This window comes from Tetrao urogallus (assembly GCF_951394365.1).
Source record: "Tetrao urogallus genome assembly, chromosome: 11".
NCBI classification, from domain to species: Eukaryota; Metazoa; Chordata; class Aves; order Galliformes; family Phasianidae; genus Tetrao; species Tetrao urogallus.
This window is the reverse complement of record NC_136824.1, coordinates 17757721-17771978: the sequence shown is the minus strand read 5'-3', so window position 1 is coordinate 17771978 and position 14258 is coordinate 17757721.

Sequence of the window (14258 nt, the reverse complement as noted above, 5' to 3'; positions counted from 1 at the left end):
CCCGGGGTCCCCATGGGGCTGACTGGGGATGCCCAGTGGTCTCAGGGGGACAGGATGCGGTGTCTTGTTGGTGGCAGACGAACTGTTTGTTTGGGGCCAAAAAATGGAAAGCTGGAACGTGTCCGATGGCATCACACAGCTGTTTTCCTGAGGATGTAACCGCTGTTTGCCTTAAGAAAGAGCAATTTTGGTTGGAAAGTTCCTTGACTGTTACCTTGGAGAAATGGGTGCATCCTCTGCCTCAGATTCAGTGGCACGTAGCAGAAGACATTTTAGTTAAGCTAATTAAAGGACCACAATGATCATCTAGTTTCAACTCCCCTGCTATAAAGATGGCTGGGGCATCCACAACCTTCAGGTTGCCCAAGGAGGCTGTGGATGCCCCATCTCTGGAGGCATTCAAGGCCAGGCTGGATGTGGCTCTGGGCAGCCTGGTCTGGTGGTTGGTGACCCTGCACATAGCAGGGGGTTGGAACCAGATGAGCATCGTGGTCCTTTTCAACCCAGGCCATTCTGTAATTCTATGATTCTAACTCATACCAAATTATCAAAAATAAGGAAAAAAAATAATGCCAATCATAACAATTACACTAAGGGGGATGCGTTTTCCCAGCCCTGGCTTTCACCACCACTAATTGCACTCCCTCTGCCCTGCAGCTCCACTCCCTGCTCCGCACTTAGCCTCATGATGGGAACAGGGGGTCTTGCTGTGGCATGGCTGGCTGAGCACTGCTGGTGCTGCCAGGTGAGGGTTAGCCAGGTGGTTGAGCGTGGCTTTGGGCAGAGCCAGCCTCCAGCCCACCCATCCCTTCCCATTGCCATCCAAGCTCACTCTGGGCACCGAAGAGCGGAGCTGGGGAGAGATGTCAAGAGCGGTTATGGCGTGTGAGCGGGCTGAGATAAAGGGATCCATTTTAATTCTCCTGCCTGTCTGCTTCAGTCAAAATACTGCTCCGCAGCCAGCGGTGCCGTGTGTCAGCCCAACCACACCGGCTAATGCACGGGCTGCTGCGGCAGGCGCTCCATCTCCCCGTACCGCAGCTGTCCTCAGCCTCACCGCAGCCGCTGGGGCTGCTTCCCCCAGCCCTGCGCCCGCAGTGCCCCGCTGTGATTCACGGCTCCTGCCCAGCTCTGGGCTGCAAACCGCAGCTGCCGGGCCTGAGGGGATGCAACGGGGCTGCAGAACGACTCCAGCCACGGTAGGGCCCAGCAGCCGCTCCCGACCCGTCTCCCCGAATGTCACTGGCTTTTAAGTGCACTGGTGGTTTAAAATAAGAATAACCTGCTCCAGGGCTTCTTAAAGCGTGGAATTAAATATGGTTCTGGTCTCTAGGCAGAGCCTGACTCTTCAATTCTAAATCTGCTCAACCAAGCGAAATATTGCAGGGGGGAAGGAAATCAATATTTCTCAGGCCCAGCACAGGGAGGGAGCCACGCACACGGCCACAGGCATGGTGCAGGTGCAGATGTGCAGGCTTCAAGGTAGGAGCATGCACACACATAGGGTGCTAGGAGCTGCTGGAGGAGAGATTTGGGTGCATGCCCCCTGAGCAGAGTGTGTGGTTCCGGACTCGGAACAAGGCTGGGGAGTGACACCCGACCCAGGGGAGGTGAAGCTGTTCAGCTGGGTCTGACCTCTCCAGGGGATTTCTGCCCCTCCATCACGGCCCTGCAGTCCTGGCACTCCCCTCTCCGTGCCCTCCGTGGCGCTGGGAGGAGGGAGCAGCAGCACGCCCGCCCTGGGAGCACGAACAAAGATCTCCATCTGCAGCGGAGAGGGGAAGGACAAATGTTATTGACCCACTCTGGCACCCGCCCAAGCCACGGACACTCACTCCTCCCAAAAAGCCTCTCTGATAGCTTAATTTCTTAATTGCTGTCTGCGATCAGGATGGCAGCCCTGGCTCTCCTCCAAGCCGTGTCACTTCCAGCAGCCGGGGGCTCTCCACTGCCTTGCTTGCATGCTGCATTCAGCCCTGCTGCCCGGGGCAGCTCTCACCTCCAGGGCTGTTGCTGCTGCCCAGGGGGATCATCGCAGTCCCAAGGGTGTTTGGGATGCTGAGCTCCAGGATGCTGCTCCAACTGGACGTTGTTCCTTGTCCAAAGGGATGGAGATGGGCCATGTTCCCTGGGCTCCCACACAGCACCTGGAGGAGACGGGTACCTCAGATGCCCAGTGCTGGGCATGGATGGAGGTGATACAGGGGAGTGGGGCTGCCCCACAGGCCTGGCCCTGGGCTGCTCGCAGCTCCCAGCCATTCTGACCCCCCCAAGACAAGGCAGGGCTATGCCCATGGGCAGAGCAGCTTCTGAGCTGCCATGCAGCAAGGCTCTATATCTCAATAAGCAGTGCTCTAAGGCAGACCTGAAAATAAATATTTGAAGAGGAAATAGTACTCTGTCTCCTATTGTCCCTCTTCGTTTCCTCTCTCTATTTCTCTCCCCTTCTCCTGTCTTTCACGTCTGGCTGAACACCAGAGTTCATTGTTAAAGGTGTTTTGTGTTGTTGCGTTTTCCCTTTCTGTGCTCTCCCAACGAGGAGGCTGCAGGAGCAGCTCTATTAACAATTCACACCCGGGCAGCAGCAGGGCTGTCTCCGTGCCAGGCCTGTCCATGGCCAGGTGTCTGGGTGCTTGTTTTCCTTCCCCGTTGCTTAGTTTGTTTGCTGCGGTAAGATACAACTGGATGGCTCTTTCTCCCGCAGGGAGCAGAGGTATGTTGGGATCAACCTGGCAGAAGAGTGGTTCAGCCAAAGGCTGGTAGGGCAGTGCACAAAGGGGAGGCTGTGCTGGCCAGCCCAACCTCAGGTGGTGTGATGTCCCCTTGTGCACCCGTGGGCTATGGGGTGAGTCTTGGCACCAGCCGGAGCTCTTCTCTGCTGCATACAAAAGGGGAGATGAAGAGTGGTGGTGAGGAGGGAATGGGAAACAGAGGGAAAGGGGGAGGAAATGGGGCTGAAAAACGCAGGTGTGGTGGAGGATGTAGGAGACGTCACATGCAGGGAGGTGGCCCCAAAAGCTGTAGCTTTGGGAGAAGCCTTCCCAGCCCGGCTACGCGTCTGTGAGCTGCCCTGCTATATTTAGCAGCCCTGTGCCCTTCACAGAGCTCTCCTTGGAGATGGTGGGGAGCATCGTGCTGGGAGGGGGATGCCGTGCTGCTGAGAAGGGCTGCCCGGTGCGCGGGGATGGGAGCAAGCGCTGCCCTTGCCCTCCCAGCAGCACAACCAGCACCTCGCCCTATGGATGGAGCTGCCAGATGGCCAAATATTTGCTTGTAAATTAGCAATGGGAAACGTGAGACATGCAGCCCTAACTGGTAGTAACGCAGGGCTGGGATTGGACTCTTCCTCCTGCAGTCGGTCTCTGCAGAGCAGGGCTGGGCAAACCCGTTACCGCAGCGGCACAAGGAGACCTCAAAAGCAATGAGCACGGGCACGGTGCTGCCAGCTCTCCCTACTCAGTGGCACAGTCACGGGCCATTACTCAAGCGTGCTCCGCCGCTGGCTGTGTTTGCATTAAACCAATATGCAGAGAAACACTGCTTTTCTCTCTAGGAAAAAAAAAAAAAAAAAAAGCTTCTTGTCCTGTATCTGTGCAGCATCTTGCTGAATGGGATATGACTGCAATGAGATTTCCAGGCAGTAATGCAATAGAAACACTCTTAATTTGCGTGTGTGCATGTGTGGGACAGGCAGTGCCCGGAGCAGCACCACACGCAGCCCTGCCCTCCCCAGCACACGGTGGGGATGCGTTCTGCACTCCCTCCCTGTGCCCACCCAGCCTCACCAGCACCCCATGCTGCTTGGGACGGAGGCCTCCGTGCTGCCAGTGACATCCTTGCATAGCAGTGCATGCCAGCAGAGCGTTGCCTGCCTTCCCACACCATCCCTGGCCGTATTTATAGATCGCGGCGGCATTACCCGTGTGGATGCAGATTGTGCACGACGGTTTGCTATAAATACGAACGCTCTGTAATTATCGTTAGAACTATTTAGCTTGATTCAAAGGTAGATTAAATAATGAATGTGTGTGTGTGTTGTGCGTGATACGCCTGTCGACATCAACAAATGGAAAGAGACGTCTCTGGGTGCCGATCTGGAGGCTTCCCCCGTGAGGAAGTTGGGGGAGGAGAGTAGGGAAGGAGCAGGGAGTGCCTCCCTTTGCGTGGTTCCAGGCAGCATGGCATGGCTCAGCACGTTGCAATGCAATTTGGGTTCTGTGCCCTCCTGGTGGGCTCTGGGGCTGGACAACAGGCGCTCCAGGGGACACCTTGCCCAGTGATGCGTGCAGGAGCCATTTGATATTCATGGCTGCACATGGTCACACCTCTCCCCCCCACTGCTTTCCCTGAGCCTCAGGAGCACTGGGAGGTAATTTCAGGCTAGGTTGCAATCAAAGGCATGTGATAAGGCTCCCAAAGCCTCCCAGCCACTTGTTTGGCATGGTAATTGATTTTCAACAAGGCTGGAGGCTGTGCGTGGCCCAGCGCATTGCTATCCCCCCCGGCCACAAGCTGTTCCATGCAGAGCCCTGGGCTGTCCCCTGTGGATGGGTGGAGGGCAGCTCTGTCTGCAGGCCCGAGGACAGTGCCCAGAGGGTCCTTGATGAGGATGGACATGGCTTTACCAGCAGTGAGTGGCACAGGACTGGCACGCTTGGGCAGAGCGGTGGCATTGGCACTTCAAGGAGAGGGCACAGTGCATCAACCCCTGAATGCCATGCTTGTGCCAGGAATGGTGCTTGCAAGGCCAGTGGGAGGAAGAGGAAATGTCACCATGGCTCCACTGCAAGAACCTTCGTCAAACGCCCTTCCCTGCCTGTCTCCTCACTCTGCCCTCTCCCACAGCCACCCTGTTGGCTTGCATTTGGTGGCTGTCTCCCAACACAGCTGCTGCCCCACTGCAGGGACACGGCACCAGGAGGGTGAGGGCAGCAGGGCTGAGAGGAAGGGCTCCATCACGGTAACTAATAACTCCGTGCTGACAAATTGAATTATACCTTTTCCAGTTCCCTGCACTATTGATCAGAGAAAAGGTTTGTGTTTCTGTTAGGATTTTTTTTTTCCTTTCTCCTTTTAAGTTACAGTTGCAATGTCCTGGGGGCTTATAATGAACTAAATAAGGTCAGGTTAGCAGAAGAATCAAATATGCTCTGGCAGCAGAAGCGTGGGCTTCTCCTGGTGACTCTGAGTGGAGAGGAAAGCAATGGGAACAGCAGCGGCTTGTGTTGTGTGCTGCCCTACTGCACGCCAGCACCCAGCCACAGCCTGCTCCAGCCCAGTCCCTGCCCACCATGCTTTGCTCCTCTCAGCCCCTCGAGCCCCTGCTCGGTGCCCATGGCCATGTAGGAGGGCCCCATCCCTCTCGGTGCCCCCTGCTAAGGTGTGCCCTGCCTGGCACCGACCCGATGTCCCGGCTCACATGTGCAGCCTCTCCCCTCCTGCTCTGCCCTGCTTGAGAGTCCGGCTGCATCGGTGCTGGATTAACATTCCCAGCACAGAGCCACTCCATCACCATTTCTATTAAACTCATTTGCTATCTAAAGGAATTCATTTTCCACTTTGTTTGCCCACGATAAAAAAAAGCCCTCTGAACTGAGGCCATGACGTGGGCAAGTGGCTGAGTGGGCATCAGGGCAGCAAGTCCCCCTCCTCTTGGCATGCTGGGGGTGGTGGGAGGGTGTCCCTGCCGGCCCCTCCAATCTTCTGCTTACACGGTGCTGCCAAACAGGACAGTGAGATCCTGCCAGCACTTTGTGGCACCGGGCTGGTGCTGCTCCGCAGCCCTCTGCACCACCATGTTCAAGGTTGGTGTCTGCTGGCAATTTCTCTGCAGCTTTTCTGAAAATCCTGGGCCAAGGGGAGCCTTCCTGCTGCCTCGCAACAGCAGCTTCCTTCCTTCCTTCCTTCCTTCCTTCCTTCCTTCCTTCCTTCCTTCCTTCCTTCCTTCCTTCCTTCCTTCCTTCCTTCCTTCCTTCCTTCCTTCCTTCCTTCCTTCCTTCCTTCCTTCCTTCCTTCCTTCCTTCCTTCCTTCCTTCCTTCCTTCCTTCCTTCCTTCCTTCCTTCCTTCCTTCCTTCCTTCCTTCCTTCCTTCCTTCCTTCCTTCCTTCCTTCCTTCCTTCCTTCCTTCCTTCCTTCCCTCCTTCCTTCCTTCCCTCCTTCCCTCCTTCCCTCCTTCCCTCCTTCCCTCCTTCCCTCCTTCCCTCCCTCCCTCCCTCCCTCCCTTCCTCCCTTCCTCCTTCCCTTCCTCCCTTCCTCCCTCCCTTCCTCCCTCCCTCCCTTCCTCCCTTCCTCCCTTCCTCCCTTCCTCCCTCCCTTCCTCCCTTCCTTCCCTCCTTCCCTCCTTCCCTCCTTCCCTCCTTCCCTCCTTCCCTCCCTCCCTCCCTCCCTCCCTTCCTCCCTTCCTCCCTTCCTCCCTTCCTCCTTCCCTTCCTCCCTTCCTCCCTCCCTTCCTCCCTTCCTCCCTTCCTCCCTTCCTCCCTTCCTCCCTCCCTTCCTCCCTTCCTTCCCTCCTTCCCTCCTTCCCTCCTTCCCTCCTTCCCTCCTTCCCTCCTTCCCTCCCTCCCTCCCTCCCTCCCTCCTTACCTCCTTCCCTCCCTCCCTCCCTCCCTCCCTCCCTCCCTTCCTCCCTCCCTTCCTCCCTTCCTTCCTCCATCCCTTCCTCCCTCCCTTCCTCCATCCCTTCCTCCCTCCCTTCCTCCCTTCCTCCCTTCCTCCCTCCCTTCCTCCCTCCCTCCCTTTCTCCCTTCCTCCCTTCCTCCCTTCCTCCCTCCCTTCCTCCCTTCCTCCCTTCCTCCCTTCCTTCCAGCCCCTTTAGGTACTGAAGGCCGCTCTCAGCTCTCTCCACAGCCTTCTCCTCTTGGGGCTGCACAGCCTCCATTCTCAGCCTGTGCTCATACAGAAGCGTTCCATCCTTGGAGCATTTTTGTGGCCCTCCTCTGGAAACGCTCCAACAGCTCCTTGTCTCTCCTGTGCTGAGGACCTCACATCTGGACGCAGTGCTCCAGCTAATGGCTCAGAGTGCAGAGCAGAGGGGCAGGATCCCCTCTCACATCTAAAGCCCCATTAAACCCTGGGTGCCTGTGCTGATTCCCAGCTTCCTGGGCAGATGGCAGCAGTGGGATTCAGCAGGGCTGGGTGCCAGGTAGCATCCCCAGCACTGACCCCCCCCCATCGCCCTGAGGAAGTCCCCATTCCAGCCCCACTCTGACATGGGATCTCTGCCTGCAGCATCATGCCCCACGCCATCCCTGCATCTGCCCCGCCGTTGCTATGGTGATGTTGCCATTCCCTACCTCTCCGGGGGAAAAAAAGCCTCCAAACATTTAATTCTGCAGCCCACCTGGGAGCCTTTTAAACTCCCCGTTCGGTGTTTGACATGTAATAATTTTTTCTGCTTTTAAGATTATCCTAAAAACTCTCCTTCTCTTTCCCTCTCTCAAAATCTCAGCAGTGGCACCTCCAAAAGAAATCAGCGTAAAAAAATACCGATGCACGTTGCAAATAGCAATTTGTCCCCGTGGTGGGAAGCGAGGACAGCGGGAGGGCAGCAGTGCCACCGCCCAATGGAGCCCCAGCAGTGCTGTAGGCATGGATGCAAGCATGAAAATAAGGCAAAACCTCCCTAGAGAGAGTGAATGACAACCCAGCTCAGTGACATGGGGCTGCCCTGGGGTCCATGGGTGGCCTGGTCTTCCCTACAGGAATTCCCTTTGCAGAGGAGCAGAGCCCAGCTCCAGGTGCCGGGTTGGGTACCAGCACATGGGTGTCCGCACACCTTGCACTGAGCAGATGGTCTGCTCTGAGCACTGGGATCCAGCAAGCCTGTGGAGCAATTTAATCTCCAGAAATAATTTAATATGGCTTCCTCCAGAGTACGGTGGTTTGGGTTGTTTTTTTTTTTCTTCTGGTCAGCCATAGAATAATTTAATCCTGCCTTCTGTGTGAAGGTCTATTTTGAGTCCACCACCTGCAAAGCGTTTTAATCCCACATCTCACAAAGTAATTCAATCCTCTCCCTTGGTGAGTAATTTAATCCTCTATTTCCAGGGTAATTTAATCCCCTCCCTGGGGAATAATGGAATATTTTGATCCTCCATTTCCAGAGTAATGTGATCCTCTACCTGAGTGGCTCAATACCTTAAGCCATCACCTGCAGAGCTGTGTAGACGCCCGTCTGTAGGCTCTGCCACCACTGAGCTGGCAGCCCATGGCTTGGATAGGTGTGCTCTTTGCTGGGTAAGGGACTGGCTGGATGGCCAGACCCAGAGAGTGGTCGTGAATGGAGTTACATGCAGCTGGCAACCAGTCATAAGTGGTGATCCCCAGGGATCAGTACTGGGGCTTGTCCTGTTTGTTATCGTTATTGGGTGAGGGGATTGAGTGCACCCTTGGTAAGTTTGACTCCAAGCTGGGAGAGAGTGTCGATCTGCCTGGGGGTAGGAAGGCCCTGCAGAAGGATCTGGACAGGCTGATTGCTGGGATGAGGCCAGTGAGATGAAGTTGAACAAGACCAAGGGCCAGGTCCTGCACTTTGGCCACAGCAACCCCAGGCAGAGCTACAGGCTTGGGGCAGAGTGGCTGGAAGACTGTATAGAGGAAATGGACCTGGGCATATTGGTTAATGCTGGCTGAACACGAGCCAGCAGTGTGCCCAGGTGGCCAAGAAGGCCAGTGGCATCCTGGCTTGTGTCAGCAGTGGTGCAGCCAGCAGGAGCAGGGAAGCGATCATCCCTCTGTGCTCAGCTCTGGTGAGGCTGCACCTGGAGTGCTGTGTTCAGAGTTGGGCCCCCCACTGCCAGAAAGACATTGGGGCCCTGCAGCGTGTCCAGAGCTATGAGGGGTCCGGAGCACTGCTTAGTCAGGCTGAGCAGTGCCAGAGGGAGCCCAGAAAATGGTGATTGCCTTTCTTAGGAACCGGGAATTGAGGCAAAAACACTTGCCCAGGCTGAACACAAACCGTCACTGTTCTGCTGCATCTTCTGCATGCTCCGGTCCCCCCAGGACTGTTAAAATTCTGCTTTTAAAACTCTGCTTTATACAAAAGTCTGCCCTGGATATGTCATCTCACATTCCAACATGATCTATTAGACAAATACTTCTTTGTGTGCAAAGCACTCCCAAGTACCTGCAGGCCAGAGGGGAGAGAGGGGCCCGAGTATCTCTAAAAATCCCCTTCTAAATGTCTCCAGAGCAAAGCCTGCTCTGTGGGCTGCCCCTGTGCCCAAGCATCAGTCGCTGCCAGCACAGCCAAGCACCACATTTGGGGCACGTCTGTGTGATGTAGGCTGGGATGTGGTGGGGGGAACAACTTCCAGCTGCCCCTAGAGCACGAGCTGCCGTGCTGAAGCAGCCCTGCTGCGCTCACCTCCTCCTTTCTAATGAGCCGGGTGTTGTTCTCCCATCTCACGTCTGAATGCACATTGTGGGTAATTGATGGACAGGACCCGGCCTCTGAAAGCTATCAGCATAGCAACTGTGAAATCACACGTCCAAATATGTTTATCTTCCTGGCGTTTGGGGCCCGAGCACTCTCTGAACGCAGATTTCCCTACTTCAAGGAGGAGAGCAAATTTCCTTTAAAATGTCAGCATAGAAATGAGAAATAAAAGGGGAGACATGGGACTGCTTAAACCCTGCACGCGTGGCAAAGCTCGGCCAGGAGGGCAGAACTCATGGCTCACATGGGGCTGGGTTCTTGGGATGGGTGCTGGTGCTGTGGGGTGCCGATACTGCGTTATGGGGTGTGGGTACCCCTTGGCACTGCCCTTCCATGGCTGCACCTCCCGTGAGTGGTGGCATGCTAGGGCTGAGCCCGGAGACTCAGGCTCACACTGTGCGCCCCGTGCTCTCGGCAGGGCTCTGGAGAGTGCGGTGAGTAACTCTCGAGTGCAGCAATTGCTCTCCACACAAGCACCTCTCCACAGCTCACACAGCAGCAGAGGATGTCAGATGGTGCTCCTCGGCCCCAGCACAGGGGACTGCGGGTGAGCTGAGGTGAGGCAGGGGGAGAACTTCCCCGGTTGGCTGTAAGGATGGAGCACGTTCCTGTCCTCCCATCCATGGTCAGGCCACCACGTGCCCCCTCCCTGTGCCAGCAAGGCACACCACGGCAGGTCTCAGATGGAGATGGAGCTGTGACGGCACGCTCCCTCTACGCTGCTGATTGACAGCAAAGACGCATGGCCGCACATCTTGTTTTCAGCCAGCTCGCTATTTGGGTTGGCAGAGCCTGGCTCACACTCACGACAGGCGCTGCCTCTCACTGTCAGCGCAGCTCCGCCACCGCGCAGCCTTCGCACAGCCTCCTCCTCCTCCTCCCCGACCTCTGTGCCGCTCCGCTCACGTGTTCTCCTGCACCGTGCTCTGCCCTCTCCATGTGGATTTGCTGCCATTTCAACGCAGCCCTGCTGCTTGCCAGTTGCCCCCCGCTCGCACTGCATGGGGCTGGGGTCAGCGCTGGGATGCATCCAGCTTCAGTGCAGCGTCTTCAAAGTCTGAACCCTTTAGGGCCCAAATGCTCCGTTTGGGTGGAGGAATGCGCACCATACCACGGCACTGCCTTCTGGAAGCACTGCTGCAGCAGCGAGGGCGGCCACGTCTCATCCTGTCCCCTCCTCCCTAACCCCATTTCTGCCAGAGGAGAAGCTCTGGCACGCGCAGCCTCCCCAGGGCCGCGTGAACCCTCCTCCAGCAAACGCGTTTACCGCAGCGCAAAGCACAAACTTCTCTTCCCTGCGTGTGACTTCAGGCGGTTCTGTAGATTAAAAGATCTGTCTTTCTCCTTGATCCAGCAGGTGGGTCTCTGGTGGCTATTTCAATGCTGCTCCTCGCATGGGCTCTGGGACGCCTGCGCTGAGGTTCTCTGTAAACTCAATTACACCGCGGTAATAGCACGGTATTGACTCAGGAGCCTCAGCAGCACAGGGCTCTTGCCGTTTATTAGTTGTTTAATTATATGGCACATCAGGCCAAAATAATGTCATTAGCTAATTAGCCCATGTTGGGGTTGTTTTGTAGTTTTTCTTTAAGGAACGTTACCATCAGTGAAAGGGGACAGAAGACCTGTGCGCCCATCTCACACACAGATCCCCTGCAGCCTCGGGAGCACAGGGGTGTCCCAGCACCAGTGCCGTAAGGCTGGGACCCCTCTGCCCCTCAGTGAGCTCACAGGGCATGGCCACGGTGGGGTTCCGGCCGTGCGCAGGGCTGGTTGGATTGATGGAGCAGCACTGTGGCGTGGGAAAGCCTCATCTCCCCAGGGCTGTCATGCAGATGGTGACCGGGCGCTGCTGGAACCCGCACGAGTCAGTGCCCCCGTGTTCGACACCGGTGTGACTGCAGACCGCAGGATGAGCAGCGCTGTGACAATCGGTGCTGAAATGCCGGCAGTGTGTACTGCATCCGTAACCCACCAGAGGGGGTGACAGCAGCACTGCTGGAGGGCCGAGCCCAGCGCTTATGTTCCGCTGCTGCCGGCTTCGTCCATCAGCCCACCCAACTGGGGCGCTTCCAGGCTCTGAAACACAGCTGGCCCTGGGGGTGCCCCGTGTCCTCGGAGCTCTGCGGGGATGCCGTGCCTTTTGGAGAGTCTCGAGAGTTCACAGCAAATAACTCCACAACAAACCCTTCCCTAAGGCACGAGTTCAGATGGATAAAACTAACTGGGAGTTAACAGAGCGCACAGAGTTTTAAATATGACCTTCCAAAAAGGGGGAGGGCTGAAAACTTCCAAAAGTGAGAATCCTTCTCTTTCTCAACCTTATCTCCCCAGAACTTCACCTGATTAATTGGAGGCTCCCCGTAACCATTTCTTTTTTCCCAGAATAGATAATTTTTGTTATTTTTTTTGTTACGAAGCACTAAGGAGAAACAAAATTAGTCTTGTAAGGAGAATGAGCTACATCCTTAAGCTGGACACTGCTCGCATGGCTCCACATTGCTGCTGTGAGATAATCACCCATTCTCCCATGCTCTGCCGCTCACCTTAATAACTCTCCCAGGATTTGATGTAATGGTTTACATAACCTTTCTGAAGCATCCTGAATTCTGATGCAGCCAGCACTTAAATGTGACATTGAGTCAACTCTGAAGTGCTTTACAGCTCGCTGCTGCTGCTCGGGGCTATCTGATATAATGAATGAAAGTTTCCCTTACCCAGCCAGAGCGTTGCTGACTCCCAGCACCCGAGCCGTGTGCCCTCACACCACACTTGGCTGTGGTTCTGTGGGAAGCCCAGAGCTGCTGAGGGCTGTGCAGGGCACTGATGGACATGGTACAGCCTGACACCAGCAGGGTGCCCCTGGCCCTGGTCTGCAGACACAGAGTTCTGTCCTGTGCTGTGAAGGCTCAGGTTCGATCCCACTCTGGCACAGACCCGCCAACTCGTTGCCAATTAGCTAATGCTGCACATTGTTGGGTAAGCACTTTCTGTTTTTATCCAGCCCAAAATTCAGCCTAAGAGAGGAGATTTTGTTCCTGCATGTGGCTGGAACCAGCACCCCATGCTTTCGAGCCCTGAGCCAGTGTGTGTGTGCCTGCAGCCCCACGCTGCTGCCTGCTGTGGGTGTGCCTGGCACCAGGGTGAGCCAGCAGGCAGCAGTGGGCTCACACACCTGGTACAGAGCTGAGACATAGAAGGCCGTGCTGCTGTTCAGTGAGACCTGGGCAGGCTGTAGAATCGGGCAGAGAAGAACGCAATGAGGTTCAATGAGGGCAAGTGTAGGGTTCTGCACCAGGGGAGAAATACATGCATACATCAGTACAGGTTAGGGGCTGACTTGCTGGAAAGGAGATCTTCAGAGTAGGACCTGAGTGTCCTGGTTGGCCAACAGATCGGCTGTGAGCCAGCAGTGTGTCCTCGTGGCCAAGAAGGCCAGTGGTAACCCTGGGGTGCATTAAAAAGAGCATCGCCAGCAGGTCAAGGGAGGTGATCCTCCCCTTTACTCTGTCCCTGTGAGGTCTCATCTGGAGCACTGTGACCAGTTCTGGGCTCCCCAGCTGAAGGAAGACAGGGAACTGCTGGAGAGGGTCCAACGGAGGGCCGTAAAGCTGACTGGAGACCTGGATCATCTCCCTGAGAAGCTGTGGGTGCCCCATCCCTGGAGGTGCCCGAGAGAGGGCCCTAGGCAGCCTTGTCTGGTGGGTGGCAGCCAGCTCATGGCAGGGGGCTGAAACTGGATGAGCTCTGAAGTTCCCTTCCAACTCAAGCCATCCTGTGAACCTGTAACTTGATAGGAAGCTCCATCTGAACCTGCTTTAGAGGTTGCAGGGCTGGATGACCCCCAGAGGTGCCTCCCAGCCCCCACCACCCCATTCCTCTGCACGTGTCCCTGCTGTGGGTGCCTGCCCCATGCCTGCTGGCTGGATGACATTTGCAGTCAGCAGGAGGGAAATGGCACGACCAGGCAAAACTCATCTGACCTTTTTTAGGCAGCCACCTTCAGAAGAGATTAATGCTGCCCGGAGCAGCCCTTGCTTCCATTGCTGTACGGTACGCAGGCTGTGTGCAGGCAGATGGCTCCTTGGTCCCTGGGTGCAGAAATGGGCAGCTAACACCTCCCAGCTGGGCTGGGAAAGCAGGCATGGCCATGGGATCAAGCTGGAAGGGCAGGGAGGAAGGCAGGCATCTCCTGCTGCCTGTGCTGGTTCTGCTGCCTTCAAGCCCTGCAGTAATTTCTGGTGTTGATTATATATGTAAATCTGTATCTATAATTGTCTCCCTCATGTATGTCTGTGTATATATATACGCACACACGCGTCGATGTGTGTGTAGCTGACATATGTGCTCTCAGCCCCCACAACATATGCGGCAGAAAACAGCCGGCGCAGGCGCATTTCCCCACTGGGGCAGTGCTGGGACGCACCTGCCTGCAGCATGACATGGGCATGGGCACAGGCATGGGCACGGGCATGGCACCACAGGGCTGGTGGGGTCTGCAGGGACTGCAGGAACCCTGATGGATGATTCAAATCTGTCATTTCCACTTGAGGCATATTCGGGAATGGTCTGGAGGAGCAAGTGGGACAGACTTGAGCTTGCAGGAGCTATGGGGCAGGGAAAAGCACGTGTTTGTGCCCATAGGCAGTTCTCCTGGTGGCTGTGTCCTGCAAAGAGCAAGGAACAGAGCAGAGATGGAGGGCAGGTGTCAGGATCACCCAGGTGTGCAGCTGGGGAAGAGCCTTTCCTTAAGAGAGCTGTTGGCGTTGACATCAGTAGTGTGGAGAAATTCAATCACTTTCAATGAGGGAAAAATAATTGT